The sequence below is a fragment of the Mobula hypostoma genome, chromosome 13 (genome assembly GCF_963921235.1).
Source record: "Mobula hypostoma chromosome 13, sMobHyp1.1, whole genome shotgun sequence".
Lineage (NCBI taxonomy): Eukaryota > Metazoa > Chordata > Chondrichthyes > Myliobatiformes > Myliobatidae > Mobula > Mobula hypostoma.
This window is the reverse complement of record NC_086109.1, coordinates 50,106,890-50,131,326: the sequence shown is the minus strand read 5'-3', so window position 1 is coordinate 50,131,326 and position 24,437 is coordinate 50,106,890. Positions and strand designations below refer to the sequence as shown.

At 45.3% G+C, this 24,437-nt stretch overlaps 1 protein-coding gene across 2 annotated transcripts in view; it reads right to left on the bottom strand.

Annotated features, from left to right (window-relative positions):
• The window catches only part of cacna1sa (calcium channel, voltage-dependent, L type, alpha 1S subunit, a), a 469,610-nt gene that overhangs the window by 336,934 nt on the left and 108,239 nt on the right, over nt 1-24,437 (bottom strand). The window lies entirely within an intron of this gene.

Sequence of the window (24,437 nt, the reverse complement as noted above, 5' to 3'; positions counted from 1 at the left end):
GTACCACAGAGGAAAGGAAATGAGGAGGGCATCAGGGGAAGGGGATAAGCAGGTGAGGAGAAGAGGTAAGAGACCAGAATGTGGGATTGAAGAAGAGAGAAAGGGGAGAGGGGGGGAAATTACTGAAAGCTGGAGAAATTAATGCTCATGCCGTCAGGCTGGATACTAAGGAAAGTCAACCCTAGCTCTGCAGTTATACTACAAAGAGGAGAAAATCTGTAGACGCTGGAAATCCAAGCAACACACCCAAAATGCAGGCCAGGCTGCGTCTATGGAAAAGAATACACTCGACGTTTCAGGCCAAGACCCTTCAGCAGGACCCTTGGCACTTTACAGCACCAGCCCATAAAACTGGGGTTCAATTCTCGCCACTGTGTGTAAGGAGTTTGTACTTTCTCTCCATGACTGTGTGGCTTTCCTCCCATATCCATAAGAAGTATGGGTCAGTTGTGGGCAGCATGGCAAATCTATATGGGCTGTCCCCACAATATCTTCCCACTCTGCTGGTTGTCGATGCAAATGACTCATTTCACTGTATGTTTTGATATTTTGATGTGTCAAAACATAGTTCAAAGTTCTTGTACGTCACCATATACAGTAGGACCCTGAAGTACATTTTCTTGTGGCACACACAGTAAATCCAAAAAACATAGCAGAATCAACGAAAGACCACACCCCAAGAAGGCAGACAAACAAATGTGCAAAAGACAATAAACTGCAAATACCAAAAAAAAATAAATAAGCAATAAATATCGAAAACATGAGATGGAGAGTCCTTGAAAATGAGTTCATAGGGTGTGGGAAAAGTTCAAAGATGGGTGAGTGAAGTTGAGTGAACCTTCTATCGCTCTGCCATCAGATTTCCGAGCGTCTTGAAAACCATCTCCCTCTTCTTTAGCACTATTTATTAATTTACTGAAACTTATAGTAATTATATGTTGTACTGTACCACAGCCACAAAACGATAAATGCCATGACATACAGTTCACCCAGTGGCCACTTTATTAGACACACCTATACACCTGCTGTTAATGTAAATATCTAATCAGCCAATCATGTGACAGCAACTCTACGCATAAAAGCATGTAATCATGGACAAGAGGTGCAGTTGTTGCTCACAATGGGGAAGAAATGTGATCTCAGTGACTTTGACTGTGGAATGATTGTTGGTGCCAGATGGGGTGGTTTGAGTATGTCAGAAACTGCTGATCTCCTGGGATTTTCACGCACAACAGTCTCTGGGGCAGGGGTGGCCAACCTTTTACATTCCATGAGTCAACTTTTTCACGCACGAGTTCAGGTACAATTTTCTTCATGCACGAGTTCTATATTAACATATTTTTACAAGAATTAAATGAGGGTACAAGAGTTGTATGGCGCATCTGAACTCGTGAGTGAAAAAATTGATGCATGGAATGTAAAAGGTTGGCCACCCCTGCTCTTGAGTTTACAGGGAATGGTGCGATAAACAAAAAAACACCCAGTGAAAAGCAGTTGTGCGTGTGAAAACAACTTGTAAATGAGAGAGGTCAGAGGAGAATGGCCAGACTGGTTCAAGCTGACAGAAAGGTGACAGTATCTTAATTAACCACACATTGCAACAGTGGTGTGCAGAAGAGAATATCTGAATGCACAACATGTCAAACCTTAAAGTGGATAGGCTACGGCAACAGAAGACCATAAAGATACACTCAGTGATAATAAACCTGATTCTGATTCAGAAAGCAACAAGGATGAGGTATGAAAATACTAAAATGAGCCAAGACCTCGGTTTAAAATCTCACATCAGAAAGATGGCATCCTCAAGGGTACAGCACTCAACAGTACTGTCACCCTGGGTGTAAAAATTGGTCACAGTTTCCTAGTTCGAAACAACAGCAAAATGTGTCATATGCATCAGATCAAGTCAGAAAGGGCGCAACCAGGAAGTGTCGCCATGCTTCTGTTGCCAACATAACACGTCCACAATTTACTGACCCTAACCATATGTCTTTGGAATGTGGGAGGAATCCAGAGCACCCAGAGGAAACCCACACGGTCATGGGAGAGCATGCAAACTCTGTACTGAATTCAGTACAAGCTACATGTTAAATTAAAAGCTGGCCTTCAGACATAAGAACAGAACAGGCCATTCAGCCCATCGAGTCTATGCGACTATTTCATCATGCCTGATTTATTATCTCTCTCAACTCCATTCTCCTGTGTTCTTCCTGTAACCTTTGACAACATTACTAATCAAGAACCTATCAACCTTTGATATAAATATATCCAAATAATTGGCCCTCCACAGCCATCTCTGGCAATGCATTCCACAGATTCTCCACCCTCTAGCTGAAGGAATTCCTCCTCATCTCTGTTCTGTTATGTTTTGTAACTCCAGAAACTAATCAAAAGAAAAAACATGGGAGCCCAGGACTCTTGTCTACTTCGTCCTGAGGCGCTCACATATGCGTGGTGGCATTATGACAAATGTCATTACTTATAATCCGTAATGAATTATGTAAACAACAAAGAACACTTGTCAAACAATAGATTTGTAATACTACTCAAATTGTTAAATACATTACACTCCTCCCTGCCTAGCTATAAACTCCAGCTCAATATAGAATGCATCTCAACTCAAATATGCAACATATTGTTCTCTAGTCCTTTGATATACTCAGTAAACTATATAACACAACTGCAGCATAGGCATCCACAACATCTAATTGTCCCATTCAGGCTTAAAGATTCAATCACAGTTGAGAATTTCTTACTCCTGTAGGATAACAAGGGGAGTCACTCTGCTTGGCAGGTGAGACTTATGGCTGTAAAATAATCTCAGCTTCTGGGTCCTCCTCCATGGTGGTTGTAGGTGTCGAGTCTAGACAAAATTTTCCACCAAGCTGTTCATAGCTGGGTGGTGTGGTGCACATGTAATATGTCTTATTCCATTCATGTTCAGTTGTGACTGAAACTATTCCGCAACAAACTGTGGTCCATTTTCACTAAGTGGTCTAGAACCTCAGTCCTTAAGAAGAGGCTTCTCAACACATCAGCAGTGTGCAAGGGTGTAGTGGAGACTATTGGGAACACCTCTGGCTACTTTGCAGCTGCAGCCACTATTACAGAGAATTGTTCCCAGGGACGGAGGGGTGCCGCTCTTGGCATTTTCTGGACATGATGGCATCCTGAACAGTGCATGGTGAGCTGCTTGATCTGCTGATCTATCCCAGGCCACCAGACAAAGCTTTGAGTCAATGCTTTCATTCTCACCATGCCTAGATACATGTAGGTCCTCCAACTCCTTAGCTCTCAGCTTGGATGGTACAACAAATCTCAATCCCCATATAAAGCAACCTCCATAAAGCAAGTTCTTCCCAGTGCTGGTAAAAAATAGGGAAAAAACTGGAGTTTCTGCTGCACATTCCAGCCAATTTTGGTGGCCATGAAGACCTGAGACAGTATGGGGTCTATTCTGGTTTCCTTTGGATCATCTCTGCCATAATAGGGAGACTGGTGATTTGCATTAGGGAGGATATTCCCTCTTTTGTAAATGATTCAGGTATTTCCTTTTCCAAGGGTAAATGGGACAATCTATCAGTACTTCCATGATTAGTGTCTTCTTGAATCTGATCTTGTAATTGTGTCCTCCAAGAAACATCTCTATACTCATGCTGCTGCTGTTAGTGGAACACACTTCTGTGGATTGAAAATGGACACCGGTAATTGATGATCAGTAACGAGAGTAAACCCTCTCCCAATCAAGCACTGGTTGAAACATTTTAATCCCCAAACCAGACTCAAGGTCTCTCTGTCCATCTGTGCATAATTTTTCTCAGCAGCGGTACAGGAACGTGATGCAAAGGCTATGAAGCATCCACTTCCAACACTCGTAACACATAACATGACTGCACCCATACCAGAAGCCAAGGTTTTGCAGGCAAGCTTCATCGGACGATGTGGATCATAATATGTGAGTACAGTGTCTGATGTCTACATTCCCTTTGTCTTTTGGAAAGCTACCTCACACTGCTTCGTCCATTGCCGTTTCTTCCCGATCTGCAGTACTGAGTTCAAGGGGTGGAGCACAGTAGCCAGGTTTGGCAGGAATTGACAAATCCTAAAAGATACCACAACTGTGACACATCGTTTGGCCTTGGGGCATCCACCACTATTTGAATTTTTTGAGCACACTTGTGTAATTCTCGTGAGTCAATGGTGTGACTACAATAAGTGATGCTTGGTTTAAAGAATTCACACTTATCATTACTCAGAGCCCATAATCTTTTGTTTATATATTCATTTTGTTCATACTCACTTTCATTCCTATCTGCAACTCAATTGCATCTCTGCCTGCTGTTTCCATTGAGACAGCTATTTCAAATGGTCCTTTAAATTCGAGTTGTGCGTCAGTTAGGAGCTATTTTTGGATGGTTTCTTGTAAGATTCCACAAACTGAATGCTCTCTCAGTGCACCATTAACGGCATTACTGAACTGACAATGCTCAGACAATTTTTTCAATTTAGCCACGTAACCTGAAATGGACTACTCTTCCTTTTCATTCTGCTTATGAAACCTAAATCAACAATGGTTTTGGTTATAATGTTCCTGCATTACATTCACAATATCAGCAAAGCTCATTCCAGCCAGTTTGGTTGGAGCAGGTAAATGTTTAAGCAAACCATATGCTTTTCTACCCATTGCACTCAGCAACACTGGCACATTTTCATCAGCTATTTCATTTGCTTCAAAGTACTGCTCAATTTGCTCAGTATATATCATCCAGTTATCAGTTGTGCAATCAAACATGTCTGTTGTTCCAATGTAACTAGCCATTTCTGCTTTTTTATTATCACTGGTATTCACTGATTACAAACTCGTTGCTTGTTCCTTTTGTCTATTTTCTGCCTTTTTTTTTAGCTCAAACGCCTCTCCTCCCTTCCGAAGGAAAATATGCTACACTTATGTAAACACGAACATCTCGCTCCCCCTCTGAAGAAAAATATGCTGCACTTCAACAGGTAGGTAGTCATCTCAGGTTCATTTTTAAAACTTCCTCAGCACCATTGTTATGTTTTCAAAGAAAAACACAAGAGCCAGGGATTCTTGTCTACTTCGACCTCCTCCTTAGTGAGGCACACACATATGACGTGGTGGCATAATGACATATGCTATTCACATTCTTCTTACAGATAACCCAGAATGAATTATGTAAACAACAAAAAATGCTTAATCAAACAATACGAGTCAATTATTACGGAAATATTAAATACATTACAAATTCATTCAATTCTGAGGCTGTGCCCTCTGATCTTAGACACCCCCGTTATAGAGAATACCCTTTCCGTATCCACTCTGTTCAGGTCTTTCAATATTAGATAGGTTTCAGTAAGATTCAAACCCCCAGCTCCATCATTCTCTTAAACTCCAGTGAGTACAGGCCCAGAGGAATACATTAACTCTTTCATCCCTGGGTTCATTCTGGTGAACCTCTTCTGGATGCTATCCAATAGATAAAAACTGCTCACAATATTCAACTAGTCTGACAGCCTCTTCGAAAAATCAGATTCATTCGTCACATGTAACATTGAAACATTTAGTGAAATGTGTCATTTCTGGCAAATCAAATCAGTAAGGATTGTGTTGGGCAGCTTGCAAGAAGTGCCATGCTTCAGGCACAGACACACATTTCACTAAGCCTGTATGTCTGTGGGATATGGGAGGAAAGCAGAACATTCGGAAGAAATACGTGGTCACAGGGAGAATGCACTAACGTGGTCACGGGGAGAATGCACTAATGTGATCGCAGGGAGAATTCACCAATGCGGTGACGGGCAGAATGAACAAATACGATCACTGGGAGAATGCAGAAACGTGGTCATGGAGAGAATGAACAAACATGGTCACAGGAACAATGGACAAATGTGGTCACAGGGAGAATGGACAAATGTGGTCACGGGGAGAACGTAGAAACGTAGACATGGGAGGAATGGACAAACATGATCACCATAAGAATGGACAAATATGGTCATGGGGAGAATGGACAAATGTGACAGGGACATTGCACTAACGTGGTGACAGGGAGAATGTACAAACATGGTCACAGGGAGAATGCAGAATGTGGTCACGGGGAGAAAGGACAAACGTGGCCATGGGGAGAATGAATAAATGTGGTCATGAGGACAATGCAGAAATGTTGTCAGGGGAGAATGGATAAATATGGTCATGGGGAGAATGCACTAATGCTGCCACGGGGAGAAAGCACAAATGTGGTCACGGGGAGAATGAACAAATGTGATCACTGGGAGAATACAGAAACGTGGTTCTGGGGAGAATGGACGAACATGGTCACAGGGACAATGGACAAATGTAGTAACGGGGAGAATGGACAAACGAGATCATGAGAAGAATGGACAAATATGGTCACTGGCAGAATGGACAAACGTGATGGGGACAATGCACTAAAGTGGTGACGGGGAGAATGTACAAACGTGGTCACAGGGAAAATGGACAAATGTGGTCACGGGGAGAATACAGAAATATGGTCAGGGGAGGAATGGACTAACATGGTCAAGGGGAGAATGCAGAAACGTGGTCACGGGGGAATGCACAATTGTGGTCACGGAGAGAATCCAGAAACATGGTCACGGGAGGAATGCACAAACGTGGTCATGGGGAGAATGCAGAAACATGGTCACAGGGAGAATGCAGAAACGTGGTCATGGTGAGAATGCAGAAACTTGTCACGGGAGGAATGGACAAATGTGGTCTTGTGGTGAAAGCACAAACATGGTCATGGGGAGAATGAAGAAATGTGGTCATGTGGAAAATGCACAAACAAGATCACAGGGAAAATGTAGAAACGTGGTCACAGGAAGAAAACGGAAACGTGATCAGACGGAGAATCAACAAATGTGGCCATGGGGAAAATTCACTGACTTGGTCACAGATAGATTGCAGACACATGGTCACAAGGAGAATGGATAAACATGATCACGGGCAGAATGGAGAAATGTGCTCACGGGGAGAAAGGACAAATGTGGCCATGGGGAGAATGGACAAACATGGTCATGGGGAGAATGCACTAACGTGGTCACGGGGAGAATGCACTAACGTGCTGACGGGGAGACTGAACAAATGTGGCCAAGGGGAGAATACAAAATAGTGCTCAAGGGGAGAATGCACTAATGTGGTCACAGGGAGAATGCACCAACGTGGTGACGGGGAGAATGAACAAATGTGGTGACAAGGAGAATGCAGAAACGTTGTCACGGGGAGAATACATTAATGTGGTGGTGGGGAAAATGAATAAATGTGGTCACGGGGAGAATGCACAAACGTGGTCATGGGGAGAATGCAGAAACGTGATCACGGGGAGAATGCAGAAACGTGGTCATGGTGAGAATGCAGAAATTTGTCACGGGAGGAATGGACAAATGTGGTCATGCGGAGAAAGCACGAACGTGGTCACAGGGAGAATGAAGAAATGTGGTCATGTGGAGAATGCACAAACAAGACCACAAGGAAAATGTAGAAACCTGTTCACAGGAAGAAAACAGAAACGTGATCAGACAGAGAATCAACAAACGTGGCCATGGGGAAAATTCACTGACTTGGTCACAGAGAGAATGCAGAAACATGGTCACAAGGAGAATGGTTAAACATGATCACGGGCAGAATGGAGAAATGTGCTCACGGGGCGAAAGGACAAATGTGGCCACGGGGAGAATGCACTAATGTGCTGACGGGGAGAATGCACTAACATGGTCACAGGGAGAATGCACCAACGTGGTCACGGGGAGAATGCACTAACGTGGTCAGGGTAGAATGAACAATCTGGTCACGGGGAGAATGGACAAACGTGGCCACGGAGTGATGGAAATAACGTGGCCATGGGTAGAATGCATAAATATGGTCACGGGGAGAATGCACTAACATGGTCACAGGGAGAATGCACTAATGTGGTGATGGGGAGACCATAAGACCATAAGATCATAAGACAAAGGAGCAGAAGTAGGCCATTCGGCCCATCGAGTCTGCTCCGCCATTTTATCATGAGCTGATCCATTTTATCCTATTTAGTCCCACTGCCCCGCCTTCTCACCATAACCTTTGATGCCCTGGCTACTCAGATACCTATCAATCTCTGCCTTAAATACACCCAATGACTTGGCCTCCACTGCTGCCCGTGGCAACAAATTCCATAGATTCACCACCCTCTGACTAAAAATATTTCTTCACATTTCTGTTCTGAAAGGGCGCCCTTCAATCCTGAAGTCATGCCCTCTCGTACTAGACTCCCCCATCATGGGAAACAACTTTGCCACATCCACTCTGTCCATGCCTTTTAACATTCGAAATGTTTCTATGAGGTCTCCCCTCATTCTTCTAAACTTCAAGGAATACAGTCCAAGAGCGGACAAACGTTCCTCATATGTTAACGCTCTCATTCCCGGAATCATTCTAGTGAATCTTCTCTGTACCCTCTCCAACATCAGCACATCCTTTCTTAAATAAGGAGACCAAAACTGCCCACAGTACTCCAAGTGAGGTCTCACCAGCGCCTTATAGAGCCTCAACATCACATCCCTGCTCCTATACTCTATTCCTCTAGAAATGAATGCCAACATTGCATTCACCTTCTTCACTACTGACTCAACCTGGAGGTTAACTTTACGAGGACTCCCAAGTCCTGCTGCATCTCAGAACTTTGAATTCTTTCCCCATTTAAATAATAGTCTGCCTGTTTATTTTTTCTGCCAAAGTGCATAACCATACACTTTCCAACATTGTACTTCATTTGCCACTTCTCTGCCCATTCTTCCAATCTATCCAAGTCTCCCTGCAGACTCACGGGCAGAATGGAGAAACATGCTCACAGGGAGAAAGGCCAAATGTGGCCATGGGGAGAATGCACTAACGTGCTGATGGGGAGAATGGACAAACATGCTCACAGGGAGAATGCACTAACGTGGTCACGTGGAGAATGCGCTAACTTGGTGACGGGGAGACTGAACAAATGTGATCACTGGGAGAATGCAGAACGTGGTCACGGGGAGAATGCACAAACATGGTCACGGAGAGTTTAGACAAATGTGGTCACCGGAAGAGTGCATTAATGCTGTCACCAGGAAAATGCATTAACATGGTGACGAGGAAAATGCACAAACATGGTGACAAGGAGAATGCGGAAATGTTGTCACGGGGAGAATACATTAATGTGGCGGTGGGGAAAATGAATAAATGTGGTCATGGGGAGAATGCACTAATGTGGTGACGGGATGAATGCACTAACGTGGTCGCGGCAGGAATGGACAAACATGGTAATGGGGAGAGTGCAGTAACGTGGTCAGGAGAGAAGGGACAAATGTGGTCATGGGGATAATGCACTAACATGGTCACGGGGAGAATGCAGAAACGTGGTTATGGGGAGAATGGACAAATGTGGTCATGGGGAGAATGCAGAAATGTGGTCATGGGGAGAATGGACAAATGTGGTCATGGGGAGAATGCAGAAATGTGGTCACGGGGAGAATACAGAAATGTGGTCATGGGGAGAATGCACAAATGTGGCAACAGGGAGAATGGACAAACATGGTCAGGAGAGAATGGACAAATGTGGTGACAGGGAGAATGCAGTAACGTGGTGACGGGGAGAATGCACTAATGTAGTCATGGGGAGAATGCACTAATGTGGTGAGGGGGAGAATGCAGAACGTGGTCACGGGGAGAATGCACAAACATGGTCACGGAGAGTTTAGACAAATGTGGTCACCGGAAGAGTGCATTAATGCTGTCACCAGGAAAATGCATTAACATGGTGACGAGGAAAATGCACAAACATGGTGACAAGGAGAATGCGGAAATGTTGTCACGGGGAGAATACATTAATGTGGCGGTGGGGAAAATGAATAAATGTGGTCATGGGGAGAATGCACTAATGTGGTGACGGGATGAATGCACTAACGTGGTCGCGGCAGGAATGGACAAACATGGTAATGGGGAGAGTGCAGTAACGTGGTCAGGAGAGAAGGGACAAATGTGGTCATGGGGATAATGCACTAACATGGTCACGGGGAGAATGCAGAAACGTGGTTATGGGGAGAATGGACAAATGTGGTCATGGGGAGAATGCAGAAATGTGGTCATGGGGAGAATGGACAAATGTGGTCATGGGGAGAATGCAGAAATGTGGTCACGGGGAGAATACAGAAATGTGGTCATGGGGAGAATGCACAAATGTGGCAACAGGGAGAATGGACAAACATGGTCAGGAGAGAATGGACAAATGTGGTGACAGGGAGAATGCAGTTACGTGGTGACGGGGAGAATGCACTAATGTAGTCATGGGGAGAATGCAGTAATGTGGTGACGGGGTGAATGAACAAATGTGGCCACGGGGAGAATGCAGAATAGTGCTCAAGGGGAGAATGCACTAACGTGGTGACGGGGAGAATGAACAAAAGTGATCACTGGGAGAATGCAGAAACATGGTCACGGGGAGAATGGACAAACGTGGCCATGGGGAGAATGCACTAATGTGGTGAGGGGGAGAATGCAGAAACATGGTCACGGGGAGAATGGACAAACATGGTCACGGAGATAATGCACAAACGTGGTCACGGGGTGATTTGGTTATTGTGGTGACGGGGAGAATGCACTAACCTGGTGACGGGGAGAAAGGAGAAATGTTTTCATGGGGAGAATGGACAAATGTGGTCACGGGAAGAGTGCATTAACGCTGTCACCAGGAAAATGCATTAACGTGGTAATGGGGAGAATGCAGAAATGTGGTCATGGGTAGAATGGACAAACGTGGTCACGGGGAGAATGGACAAAAATGGTCAGGAGAGAATGGGCAAACGTGGTGACAGGAAGAATGCACTAACGTGGTGACGGGGAGAATGCACTAACGTAGTCATGGGGAGAATGCAGTAACGTGGTGACGGGGAGAATGAACAAATGTGGCCACATGGAGAATGCAGAATAGTGCTCAAGAGGAGAATGTACTAACGTGGTCAGAGGAAGAATTCACCAATGTGGTCACGGGGAGAATGAACAAACGCGGTCACAGGGCGAATGCAGGAACGTGGTCACAGGGAGAATGGACAATCATGACCACTGGGTGATAGCACTAACCTGACCATGGCTAGAATGCACAAATGTGGTCATGGGGAGAATGCACTAACGTGGTCACAGGGAGATTGCACCAACGTGGTGATGGCAAGAATGCACAAATATGTTCACAGGGAGAATGCAGAAACGTGGTCACAGGGAGAATTCACCAACATGGTGATGGGGAGAATGAACAAATGTGATCACTGGGAGAATACAGAAACATGGTCAAGGGGAGAATGGACAAACGTGGCCACGGGGAAATGGCAATAATGTGACCACGGGTAGAATGCACAAACATGGTCACGGAGAGAATGCACTAACATGGTCACGGGGAGAATGCAGAAACGTGGTTATGGGGAGAATGTACAAATGTGGTTACGGGGAGAATGCAGAAACATGGTTATGGGGAGAAAGGACAAACATGGCCACAGGGAGAATGCAGTAACGTGGTCAGGAGAGAATGGACAAATGTGGTCACGGGGAGAATGCACTAACATGGTCATGGGGAGAATGCAGAGACGTGGTTATGGGGAGAAAGGACAAACATGGCCACGGGGAGAATGCGCTAACGTGGTGACGGTGAGAATGGACAAATATGGTAACAGGGAGAATGCAGTAACCTGGTCACGGGGAGAATGCACTAATGTGGTGACGGGGAGAATGGAAAAACATGGTCACGGGGAGAATTCACCAACGTGGTGATGGGGAGAATGCACAAATGTGATCACTGGGAGAATGCAGAAACATGGTCAAGGGGAGAATGGACAAACGTGGCGACGGGGAAATGGCAATAATGTGACCACGGGTAGAATGCACAAACATGGTCACAGAGACAATGCACTCACGTGGTCACGGGGAGAATGGACAAATGTGGTCATGGGTAGAATGGACAAACGTAGTCATTGGTACAATGGACAAACATGATCACGGGCAGAATGGAGAAATGTCGTCAAGGGGACAATGGAGAAACGTGGCCATGGGGAAAATGCAGAAATGTGGCCACGGGGAGAAAGGACAAACATGGTCACAGGGAGAATGCACTAACGTGGTCACGGGGAGAATGCACTAATGTGGTCACGGGGAGAATGGACAAACATGGTCACGGGGAGAATGCAGAATAGTGCTCAAGGAGAGAATGCACTAACGTGGTCATAGGGAGAATTCACCAACGTGGTGACAGGGAGAATGAACAAATGTGATCACTGGGAGAATGCAGAAACGTGGTTATGGGGAGAATGGACAAACATGGTCACAGGGACAACGGACAAATGTAGCAACGGGGAGAATGGACAAACGTGATTACGAGAAGAATGGACAAATATGGTCACAGGCAGAATGGACAAGCATGATGGGGGCAATGCACTAATGTGGTGACGGGGAGAATGTACAAACGTGGTCACAGGGAGAATGGACAAATGTGGTCACAGGGAGAATACAGAAACATGGTCGGGGAGGAATGGACAAATGTGGTCACGGGGAGAATGCACAATCGTGGTCATGGGGAGAATGCAGAAACGTGGTCATGGTGAGAATGCAGAAACATGGTCATGGGGAGAATGCAGAAACATGGTCACGGGAGGAATGCACAAACGTGGTCATGGGGAGAATGCAGAAACATGGTCATGGGGAGAATGCAGAAACGTGGTCATGGTGAGAATGCAGAAACTTGTCATGGGAGGAATGGACAAATGTGGTCTTGCGGAGAAAGCACAAACAAGATCACAGGGAAAATGTAGAAACGTGGTCACAGGAAGAAAACAGAAACGTGATCAGATGGAGAATCAACAAACATGGCCATGGGGAAAATTCACTGACTTGGTCACAGAGAGAATGCAGAAACGTGGTCACAAGGAGAATGGATAAACATGATCACGGGCAGAATGGAGAAACGTGCTCACGGGAAGAAAGGACAAATGTGGCCATGGGGAGAATGCATTAATGTGCTGACTGGGAGAATGGACAAACATGGTCACGGGGAGAATGCACTAACGTGGTCACGTGGAGAATGCACTAACGTGGTCACGTGGAGAATGCACTAACGTGGTGATGGGGAGACTGAACAAATGTGATCACTGGGAGAATGCAGAAACGTGGTCACGGGGAGAATGCACAAACATGGTCACGGAGAGTTTAGACAAATGTGGTCACCGGAAGAGTGCATTAACGCTGTCACCAGGAAAATGCATTAACATGGTGACAGGGAGAATGCACAAACGTGGTGACAAGGAGAATGCAGAAACGTTGTCACAGGGAGAATACATTAACATGGTGGTGGGGAAAATGAACAAATGTGATCACTGGGAGAATGCAGAAACAAGGTCAAGGGGAGAACGGACAAATGTGGCCACAGGGAAATGGCAATAACGTGACCACGGGTAGAATGCACAAACATGGTCACAGAGACAATGCACTCATATGGTCACGGGGACAATGGACAATTGTGGTCATGGGTACAATGGACAAACGTGGCCATGGGGAGAATGCAGAAACGTTGTCACGGGGAGAAAGGACAAACGTGGCCACGGGGAGAATGCACTAATGTGGTGATGGGGAGAATGGACAAACATGGTCATGAGGAGAATGCAGAATAGTGCTCAAGGAGAGAATGCACTAATGTGGTCATAGGGAGAATTCACCAACATGGTGACGAGGAGAATGGACAAATGTTTTCACGGAGAAAATGGACAAATGTGCTGATGGGGTGAATGCACTAACGTGGTTATGGGGAGGATGCACAAACATGGCCACGGGCAGAAAGGAGAAACGTGGCCACCTGGAGAATGCAATAACGTGGTCACCTGGAGATTGCATTAACCTTGTGACAGGGAGAATGAATAAATGTGGACACAGGGGGAATGCAGAAACATGGTCACGAAGAGAATGCAGAAACTTAGTCACGAAGAGAATGCAGAAACTTGGTCATGGGGAGAATGGAAAAAACGTGTACACAGGGAGAATGCAGAAACGTGATCACGGGGAAAATGGACAAAGGTGGTCACGGGGAGAATGCACTAATGTGGTGACGGGGAGAATGCAGTAATGTGGTGACGGGGAGAAGGAACAAATGTGGTCACGGGGGAATGCAAAAGCATGGTTATGGGGAGAATAAACAAATGTGGTCATGGGGAGAATGTACTAACGTGGACACGGGGAGAACGTACAAATGTGGTCACAGGGAGAATGCAGAAATGCAGTCTCGGGGAGAATAGACAAACGTGACCACACGGAGAATACATTAACATGGTCATGGGGAGAATGTATAAATGTGGTCACGGGAAAATGCAGAAATGTGGTCACGGGGAGAATGCACTAACGTGCTCACGGAGAGAATGCAGTAACGTGGTCAAGAGGAAAATGCACTATGGTGGTGACGGGGAGAATGCATTAACATGGACACAGGGAGAATGCATTAACATGGTGATGGGGAGAATGAATAAATCTGGTCACGGAGAGAGTGCAGAAATGGGATCATGGGGAGAATGCACGAACGCGGCCACGGGGAGAATGGACGAACATGTTCACAGGGTGATTGGACTACTGTGGTGACAGGGAGAACGCACTAACATGCTGATGGGGAGAATGAACAAATGTGGTAACGGGGAGAATGCACTGATGTAGTTACGGGGAGAATGAACAAACATGGTTTACGGGGAGAATGGACAAAGGTGGTCACGGGGAGATTGGACTAGTGTGGTGACAGGGAGAATGCACTAACGTGGTGACAGGGAGAATGGACAAACGTGGTCTTGGGGAGAATGGACAAATGTGGTCACGGGGAGATTGGATTACTGTGGTGACGGGGAGAATGCACTAACGTGGCCATGCGGAGAATGCACAAACGTGGCTATGGCGAGAATGTGCCAGGTCCATTGTTATTTGTCATCAATATCAATGATCTGGATGATAATGTGATAAATTGGATCAGCAAATTTGCTGATGATACAAAGATTGGAGGTGTAGTGGGCAGTGAGGAAGGTTTTCAGAGCCTGCAGAGGGACTTGGACCAGCTGGAAAAATGGGCTGAAAAATGGCAGATGCAGTTTAATACAGACAAGTGTGAGGTATTGCACTTTGGAAGGACAAACCAAGTTAGAACATACAGGGTTAATGGTAAGGCACTGAGGAGTGCAGTAGAACAGAAGGATCTGGGAATACAGATATAAAATTCCCTAAAAGTGGCGTCACAGGTACATATGGTCGTAAAGAGAGCTTTTGGTACATTAGCCTTTATTAATCAAAGTATTGAGTATAAGAGCTGGAATGTTATGATGAGGTTGTATAATGCTGAATCAGGAGTACTGTGTTCAGTTTTGGTCACCAAATTACAGGAAGGATATTAATAAGGTTGAAAGAGTGCAGAGAAGGTTTGCAAAGATTTGCCGGGACTTGAGAAACTCAGTTACAGAGAAAGGTTGAATAGGTTAGGACTTTATTCCCTGGAGCGTAGAAGAATGAGGGGAGATTTGATAGGTCCTGACGAAGGGTCTCGGCCTGAAACGTCGACTGCACCTCTTCCTAGAGATGCTGCCTGGCCTGCTGCGTTCACCAGCAACTTTTATGTGTGTTGCTTGAATTTCCAGCATCTGCAGAATTTCTGTTGTTTGCGTATATAATATTATGATGGGTATAGATAAAGTGAATGCAAGTAGGCTTTTTCCACTGAGGCAAGGGGAGAAAAAAACCAGAGGACATGGGTTAAGGGTGAGGGGGAAATAGTTTAAAGGGAACATTAGGGGGGGCTTCTTCACACAGAGAGTGGTGGGAGTATGGAATGAGCTGCCAGACGAGGTGGTAAATGCGGGTTCTTTTTTAACATCTAAGAATAAATTGGATAGGGAAATGGATGGCAGGTGTATGGAGGGATATGGTCCGTGTGCAGGTCAGTGGGACTAGGCAGAAAATAGTTCGGCACAGCCAAGAAGGGCCAGAAGGCCTGTTTCTGTGCTGTAGTTTTTCTATGGCTTCTATGGTTTCCAACGTACAAATGTGGTCACAGGGAAAATGCAGAAATGTGCTCACAGGGAGAATGCATTAATGTGGTGACAAGGAGCATGCATAAACCTGACCACGGGGAGAATGCACAAACGTTGCTACGGGGAGAATGCACAAACATGGCCAAGGGGGAAATGTACAAATGTGATCACGGGGAGAATGCAGAAACACGATCACGAGGAAAATGCACTAACGTGCTCACTGGGAGAATGCAGTAACGTGGTCAAGAGGAAAATGCACGAATGTGGTGATGGGGAGGATGCAGTAATGTGGTAACAGGCAGAATGGACAAACGTGGTCACGGGGAGAATGCACAAACGTAGTCATGGGGAGAATGGACAAACGTGATCACGGGGAGATTGGACTACTGTGGTGACGGGGAGAATGGACAAATTTGTTCATGGGGGGAATGGACAAATGTGGTCACAGGGAGAATGCAGAAACATGGTGACGGGGAGAATGGACAAATGCTTTCACTGGGAGAATTGACGAATGTGATGACAGGGAGAATGCACTAACATAGCCATGGGAAGAATGCACGAATGTGGCCACGGGGAGAATGAATAAATGTGGTCATGGAAAGATTGGACAAACGTGGTCACAGAAACAATGAACAAATGTAGCCACAGGGAGAACGCACAAACATGGTCACGGGGAGATTGGACAAACGTGGCCACGGGGAGAATAGACAAATGTGGTCACGGGGAGAATAGCCAAACGTTGTAACGGGAAGAATGCACAATCATGGCCACGGGGAGAATGCACAAACGAGGCCACGGGGAGAATGCACAAACTTGATCACGTGGAAAATGCAGATACATAGTCATGGAGATAATGCACAAACGTGGCTACGGGGAAAATGCACAAACATGGTCACGGGTGAATGCATTAACGTTATCACGGGTGAATGCATTAACGTGGTCACGGAGACAATCCATTAAAGTGGTGACAGGGAGAATGAATAAATGTTGTCAGAGGGAGAATACAGAAATATGGTCATGGGGAGAATGGACAAATGTGGTCAAGGGGAGAATGCAATAACATGGTCACATGGAGAATGCATTAACATGGTGATGGGGAGAATTAATAAATGTGGTCACAGGGAGATTGCAGAAATTTGGTCACGGGGAGAATGCACAAACATGGTGACGGGGACAATGGACAAACGTTGTCACGGGAAGAATCCATTAACCTGGTGACAGGGAGAATGGACAAATGTTTTCATGGGGAGAATGGACAAACGTGGTCAAGGGGAAAATGCACTAATGTGGTGACAGGGATAAGGTACAAATGTGGTCACGGGGGAATGCAAAAACATGGTTATGGGGAGAATAAACAAACGTGGCCATGGGGAGAATAGACAAATGTGGTCAAGGGGAGAATGCAGTAACGTGGACACAGGGAGAACGTACAAATGTGGCCTCTGGGAGAATCTAGAAATGTGGGTGTGGGGAGAATAGACAAACATTGCCAAGCGGAGAATGCAGAAACGTGGTCACGGGGAGAATGCATTAACGTGCTGACGGGGTGAATGAATAAATGTGGTCAGAGGGAGAATGCAGAAACATGGTCAAAGGGAGAATGGACAAATTTGGTCAGGGGTGAATGCACTCAGGTGGCCACGGGGAGATTGCACTAACATGGTCACAGGGAGAATGGACAAACATGGTCATGCGGAAAATGCACTAATGTGACAGGGAGAATGGACAAATGTGTACACGGGAAGAATGACCAAACATGGTCAAGGGGAGAATATACAAATGTGATCACGGGGAAAATAGTCAAGTGTGGTGACGTGGAGAATGCACTAACCTGATCACAGGGAGAATGCAGGAACGTTGTTACAGTGAGAATGCACAAATGTGGCCACGGGGAGAATGCACAAACATGGCCATGGGGAAAATGTACAAATGTGATCACGGGGAGAATGTAGAAACATGGTCACAAGGAGAATGCACTAACGTGCTCACTGGGAGAATGCAGTAACGTGGTCAAGAGGAAAATGCACGAACGTGGTGATGGGGAGAATGCAGTAATGTGGTCATGGGCAGAATGGACAAATGTGGTTACGGAGAGAATGCACAAACATAGTCATGGGGAGAATGGACAAACGTGGTCACGGGGTGATTGGACTACTGTGGTGACGGGGAGAATAGACAAATTTGTTCATGTGGAGAATGCACAAAAGTGGCTACGGCGAGAATGTACAAATATGGTCACAAGGAAAATGCAAAAACGTGCTCACGGGGTGTATGGACAAACATGGCCATGGGGAGAATGCACTAATGTGACCACGGGGAGAATGCAGAAACAGGGTCATGGGGAGAATGCACAAACGTGACCACGGGGAGAATGCACTAATGTGGACATGGGGAGAATGCACTAATGTGGACATGGGGAGAATGTACAAATGTGGCCTCGGGGAGAATCTGGAAACGTGGTCATGGGGAGAATGGACAAACATTGTCAAGCGGAGAATGCAGAAACGTGGTCACGGGGAGAATGCATTAACGCGCTGACGGGGTGAATGAATAAATGTGGTCAGAGTGAGAATGCAGAAACGTGGTTACGGGCAGAATGCATTAATGTGGTCACGGGGAGATTGAATGACTGTGATGACGGACAGAATGCACTAACATGGTGACGGGGAGAATGGACAAATGTGGTAACGGGGAGAATGCAGAAACGTGGCAACAGGGAGAATGCACAAATGTGCCCATGGGGAGAATGCACAAACGTGGCTACGGGGAGAATGCACAAACGTGGTCACCGGGAGAATGCATTAACGTGGTTGCAGGGACAATCTATTAACGAGGTGAAGAGGAGAATGAATAAATGTGGTCACGGGGAGCATGCAGAAACATGGTCATGGAGAGAATAGACAAATATGGTCATGGGGAGAATGCACTAACATGGACACGAGGAGAATGTACAAATGTGGCCTCGGAAAGAATCTAGAAATGTGGGCACGATGAGAATACACTAACATGGTCACAGGGAGAATGGACAAACGTGGTCACGGTGAGAATGGACTAACGTGGTCACGGGGAGAATGAACATTGTGGTGACGGGGAGAATGGGCAAATGTGGTCACAGAGAAAATGCAGAAAGGTGCTCATGGGCAGAATGGACAAACGTGGTCATGGGGCAATGCACAAACGTGGTCACAGGGAGATTGGATTACTGTAGTGACTGGAAGAATGCACAACGTGGCCGTGGGGAGAATGCACAAACGTGGCTATGGGGAGAATGCACTAATGTGGTGACGGGGAGAATGCATTAACATGGTCACTGGTAGAATGCATTAACGTGGTGACCGGGAGAATGAATAAATGTCGTTACGGGGAGAATACAACAATGTGATCACGGGGAGAGTGCAGAAATGTGGTCACAGGGAGAATGCAGAAACGTGGCCACGGGGAAAATGCACGAACATGGCCACGGGGAGAATGCATGAACATGGCCACGGGGAGAATGCACAAACATGGCTACAGGGAGAATGCACAGACGTGGTCACGGGGAGAATGCACAGACGTGGTCACGGGGAGAATGCATTAAATTGGTCATGGGGACAATGGAATAATGTGGTGACAGGGAGAATGAATAAATGTGGTCATGGGGAGAATGCACTAACGTGGACACGGGGAGAATGTACAAATGTGGCCTCGAGGAGAATCTAGAAATGTGGTCACGGGCAGAATAGACAAACATAGCCAAGCGGAGAATGCACAAACGTGTTCACGGGGAGAATGGAGAAACGCGGTCATAGGGAGAATGCACAAACATGGTCACGGGGAGAATGGACTACTGTGATGACGGGGAGAATGCACTAACGTGGTGACAAAGAGAAAGAACAAATGTGGTCACTGGGAGAATGCATTAACGTGGTTGCAGGGACAATCTATTAACGAGGTGAAGAGGAGAATGAATAAATGTGGTCACAGGGAGAAATGTGCTGATGGGGAGAATGGACCAATGTGCTGACGGGATGAGTGGACAAATGTGGTCACGGGAATAGAGAAACGTGGTTAGGGGGAGAATAAACAAATGTGGTCATGGGACAATGTACTAACATTGTCACGGAGAGAATGCACAAATGTGGTCACAGCGAGAATGCAGAAACGTGGTCACGGGGAGAATGCACTAACATGGTCATGCGGAGAATGGACAAATGTGGCCACGGGGAGAATGCACTAACGTGGCCACAGGGAGAATGTACTAACATGGCCACGGGGAGAATGGACAAACGTGGCCACGGGGAGAATAGACTAACCTGGTCACGGGGAGAATGCACTAACGTGGTTACAGGAAGAATGGACAAATGTGGTCACAGGGAGAATGCAGAAATATGGTCACGGGGAGAATGGATTAACATGGTCACAGGGAGACTGAATAAATGTGGTAATGGGAAGAATGCAGAAACGTGGTCACGGGGAGAATGCATTAACGTGGTCATGGGGAGAATGAATAAATGTGGTAATGGGGATAATGGCCAAACGGGGTCACAGGGAGAATGCACTAACGTATCCTAAGCTGTGTATATTTCAATGCAAGAAGTTTCGTAGGAAAAGAGCATGGATAAACCCCTGGAATTATACAAACCTCATTTCCTGAAAAGTTGGGATATTTTCCAAAATGCAATAAAAACAAAAATCTGTGATATGTTAATTCACGTGAACCTTTATTTAACTGACAAAAGTACGAAGAAAAGATTTTCAATAGGTTTACTGACCAACTTAATTGTATTTTGTAAATATACACAGATTTTGAATTTGATGGCTGCAACACACTCAACAAAAGTTGGGACAGAGGCATGTTTACCATTGTGTTTCATCACCTTTCCTTTTCATAACACTTTTTAATCGTTTTGGAACTGAGGATACTAATTGTAGTAGATTTGCAATTGGAAATTTTGTCCATTCTTGCTTGATATAAGACTTCAGCTGCTCAACAGTCCGTGGTCTCCGTTGTCTGATTCTCCTCTTCATGATGCACCATACATTTTCAATAGGAGATAGATCTGGACTGGCAGCAGGCCAGTCAAGCACACACACTCTGTGTCTACAAAGCCATGTTGTTGTAGCCCATGCAGAATGTGGTCTGGCATTGTCCTGCTGAAATAAGCATGGGCGTCCCGGGAAGAGACATCGCCTTGATGGCAACATATGTCTCTCTAAAATCCTAATATATGCCTCAGAGTCAATGGTACCTTCACATACATGCAACTTACCCATGCCATGGGCACTGATGCACCCCCATACCATCACAAATGCTGGCTTTTGCACCTTTTGCTGATAACAATCTGGATGGTCATTTTCAGCTTTGGCACGGAAAACTCGACGCCCGTTTTTTCCGAAAACTAGCTGAAATGTGGACTCATCTGACCACAGCACACGGTTCCACAGTCTTTCAGTCCATCTGAGATGAGCTTGGGCCCAGAGAACTCGCCGGCATTTCCGCATAGAGTTGATGTATGGCTTCCTCCTTGCGTAATACAGTTTCAAGTTGCATTTCTGGATGCAGCGACGGACTGTGTTGAGTGACAATGGTTTTCTGAAGTACTCCCGAGCCCAGGTGGCTATAATTGTCACAGCAGCATGATGGTTTCTTAGGCAGTGCCGCCCATCCTTGCTTGCAAAGACTGAGCCTTTGATGGATGCTACTTTTATACCCAGTCATGATACCTTACCTGCTACCAATTAGCCTGCTTAATGTGGAGTCTTCCAAACCGGTGTTACTTGAATATTCTGTGCACTTTTCAATCTTATTTTAACTCTGTCCCAACTTTTGTTGAGTGGGTTGCAGCCATCAAATTCTAAATTTGTGTATATTTACAAAATACAATTAAGTTGGTCAGTAAAACTATTGAAAATCTTTTCTTTTTACTTTTGTCAGTTAAGTAAAGGTTCACGTGAATTAACATATCACAGATTTTTGTTTTTATTGCATTTTGGAAAATATCCCAACTTTTCTGGAAATGGGGTTTGTAATATTGTAGCCATTATTGAGACTGGATTGCAGGTGGGACAGGACTGGCGGCTCAATATTCTGGGGTTCTGTTGTTTTAGGTATGACAGAGCGGGAGGGAATAAAGGGGGAATGGGTAGCATTACCAGTCAAGGAAAGTGTCAGGGCAGAGCTCAGTCAGGACACACTGGAGATCTTGACTAATGAGGCTCTATGGGTGGAACTGGAAATAAGAAAGGTACGACCATGTTAGTGGGGCTTTACTACAGACCACTCAACAGTCCGAGGGATCCAGACAAATTTGTAGAATGATCACAGCCTGTTGCAAGAAACATAAGGTTGTGATACTAGGTGATTTTAACTTTCCACATATTGACTGGGACTCCCATACTGTAAAAGGACTAGATGGGATAAAGTTGACAAATGTGTTCAGCAAAGAGTCTTTAATCAGTATGTAAAAGTCCCAGTGAGAGAATGTGAGATACTTGATCATTAGGGAATGAGACAGGGCAGGTGACAGATGTTTGTGTAAGGGAACACTTTGCATCCAGTGACTACAATGCCATTAGTTTCAAAGTAAATATGAAAAGAGAGACCTGGTCTGTGGGTTGAGATTCCAAATTGGAGAGCAATTTTGATGGCATCAGAAATGAACTGGCAAGCTTGGATGGGGACAGGCTGTTTTCTGGTCAAGGTGTACTTGGAAAGTGGGAGGCCTTTAAAAACTAAATTTTAAGAGTACAAAGCTAGTATGTGTCTGTCAGAATAAAAGGTAATGATAACAATTGTAGGGAGCCTTGGTTTTCAAGAGATATGGAGGCCCTGGTTAAGAAAAAAAGGGGATGCATAGCAGGTATAAGGAGGTAGGAACAAATGAGATGGTTATGGAGTAAAAGAAATGCAAGAAAACACCTAAGAAAAAAGTCAGGAGGGTTAAAAGAAGGCATGAGGTTTCCCTAGCAGACAAAGTGAAGGAGAATCCTGAGGGATTCCACAGGTATATTAAGAGCAAAAAGATTGCAAGGGACAAAATTGGTCCTCTGGAAGACCAGATTCGTAATCCATGTGTGGAGCCAAAGCAGATGGGGGTGATCTTAAATAAATTGTTTGCATCTGTATTTACTCAGGAGATGGACACAGAAGTGAGGCAAAGCAGCATCAACTTCATGGGCCCAGAAGAGGAGGAGTTTGCTACCCTGAGGCAAATCAGGGTGGATAAATCCCCAGGGCCTGACAAAGCGTTCCCTTGGACCCCATGGGAGGCAAGTGCAGAAATTGCCGGGGCCCTAGCAGAGATATTTAAATTATCCTTAGCAACAGGAGAGGTACCACAGGATTGGAGGATAGCCAGTGTTGTTCCACTATTCCACTATTTAAGAAAAGCTCTAAATATAAACCAAGAAATTATAGGACAATGAATCTGACATCAGTTGGGAAAGTTATTTAAAAATATCCTAGGGGACTGGATATTTAAGTATTTGGATAGACATGGACTGATTACTGATAGTCAGCTTGGCTTTGTGTCTAATCAAATTTATAGAGTTTTTCGAGGAAGTTACCAGGAAAGTCGATGAAGGCAAGGCAGTGGATGTTGTCTACATGGACTTTAGCAGGGCATTTGACAAGGTCCCACATTGGAGGTTACTCAAGAAGGTTCAGTCACTGAGAATTCAAGATGTGGTAGTAAATTGGATCCTTTGTGGGAGAAGCTCAAGAGTGGTAGTAGATGGTTGCCTCACTGACTGGAGGCCTGTGACTAGTGGTGTGCCACAGGGATCAGTGGTGGATCCATTGTTGTTTGTCATCTACATCAATGCTCTGGATGATAATGTGGTTAACTGGATCAGCTAATTTGTGGATGACACCAAGATTGGGAGTGTAGTAGACAGTGAGGAAGGCCATCAAGGCTTGCAGTGGGATCTGCATCAGCTGGAAAATGGGCTGAAAATTGGCAGATGGAATTTAATGCAGACAAGTGCGAGGTTTTGCACTTCAGTAGGACCAACTGTCTTACACAGTGAACAGTAGATCACGGGGAAATGTGGTAGAACAAAGGGATCTGGGAATACAAGTCATTGAAAGTGGTGTCACAGGTAGATAGGGTCGTAAAGAAACCTGTTGGCATATTGGCCTTCATAAATCAATGTACTGATATGTTGAAGTTGTATGAGCCATTGACGAGGATGAATTTGGAGTACTACATACAGTTTTGCTCACCTATCTACAGGAAAGTTGTAAACAAGATTGAAAGAGTACGGAGGAAATTTACAAGGATATTGATGGGTCTGGAGGACCTGAGTTATAAGTAAAGATTGAATAGGTTAGGACCTATCACCTTAGAATATAGTAGACTGACAGGAGATTTGATAGAGGTATA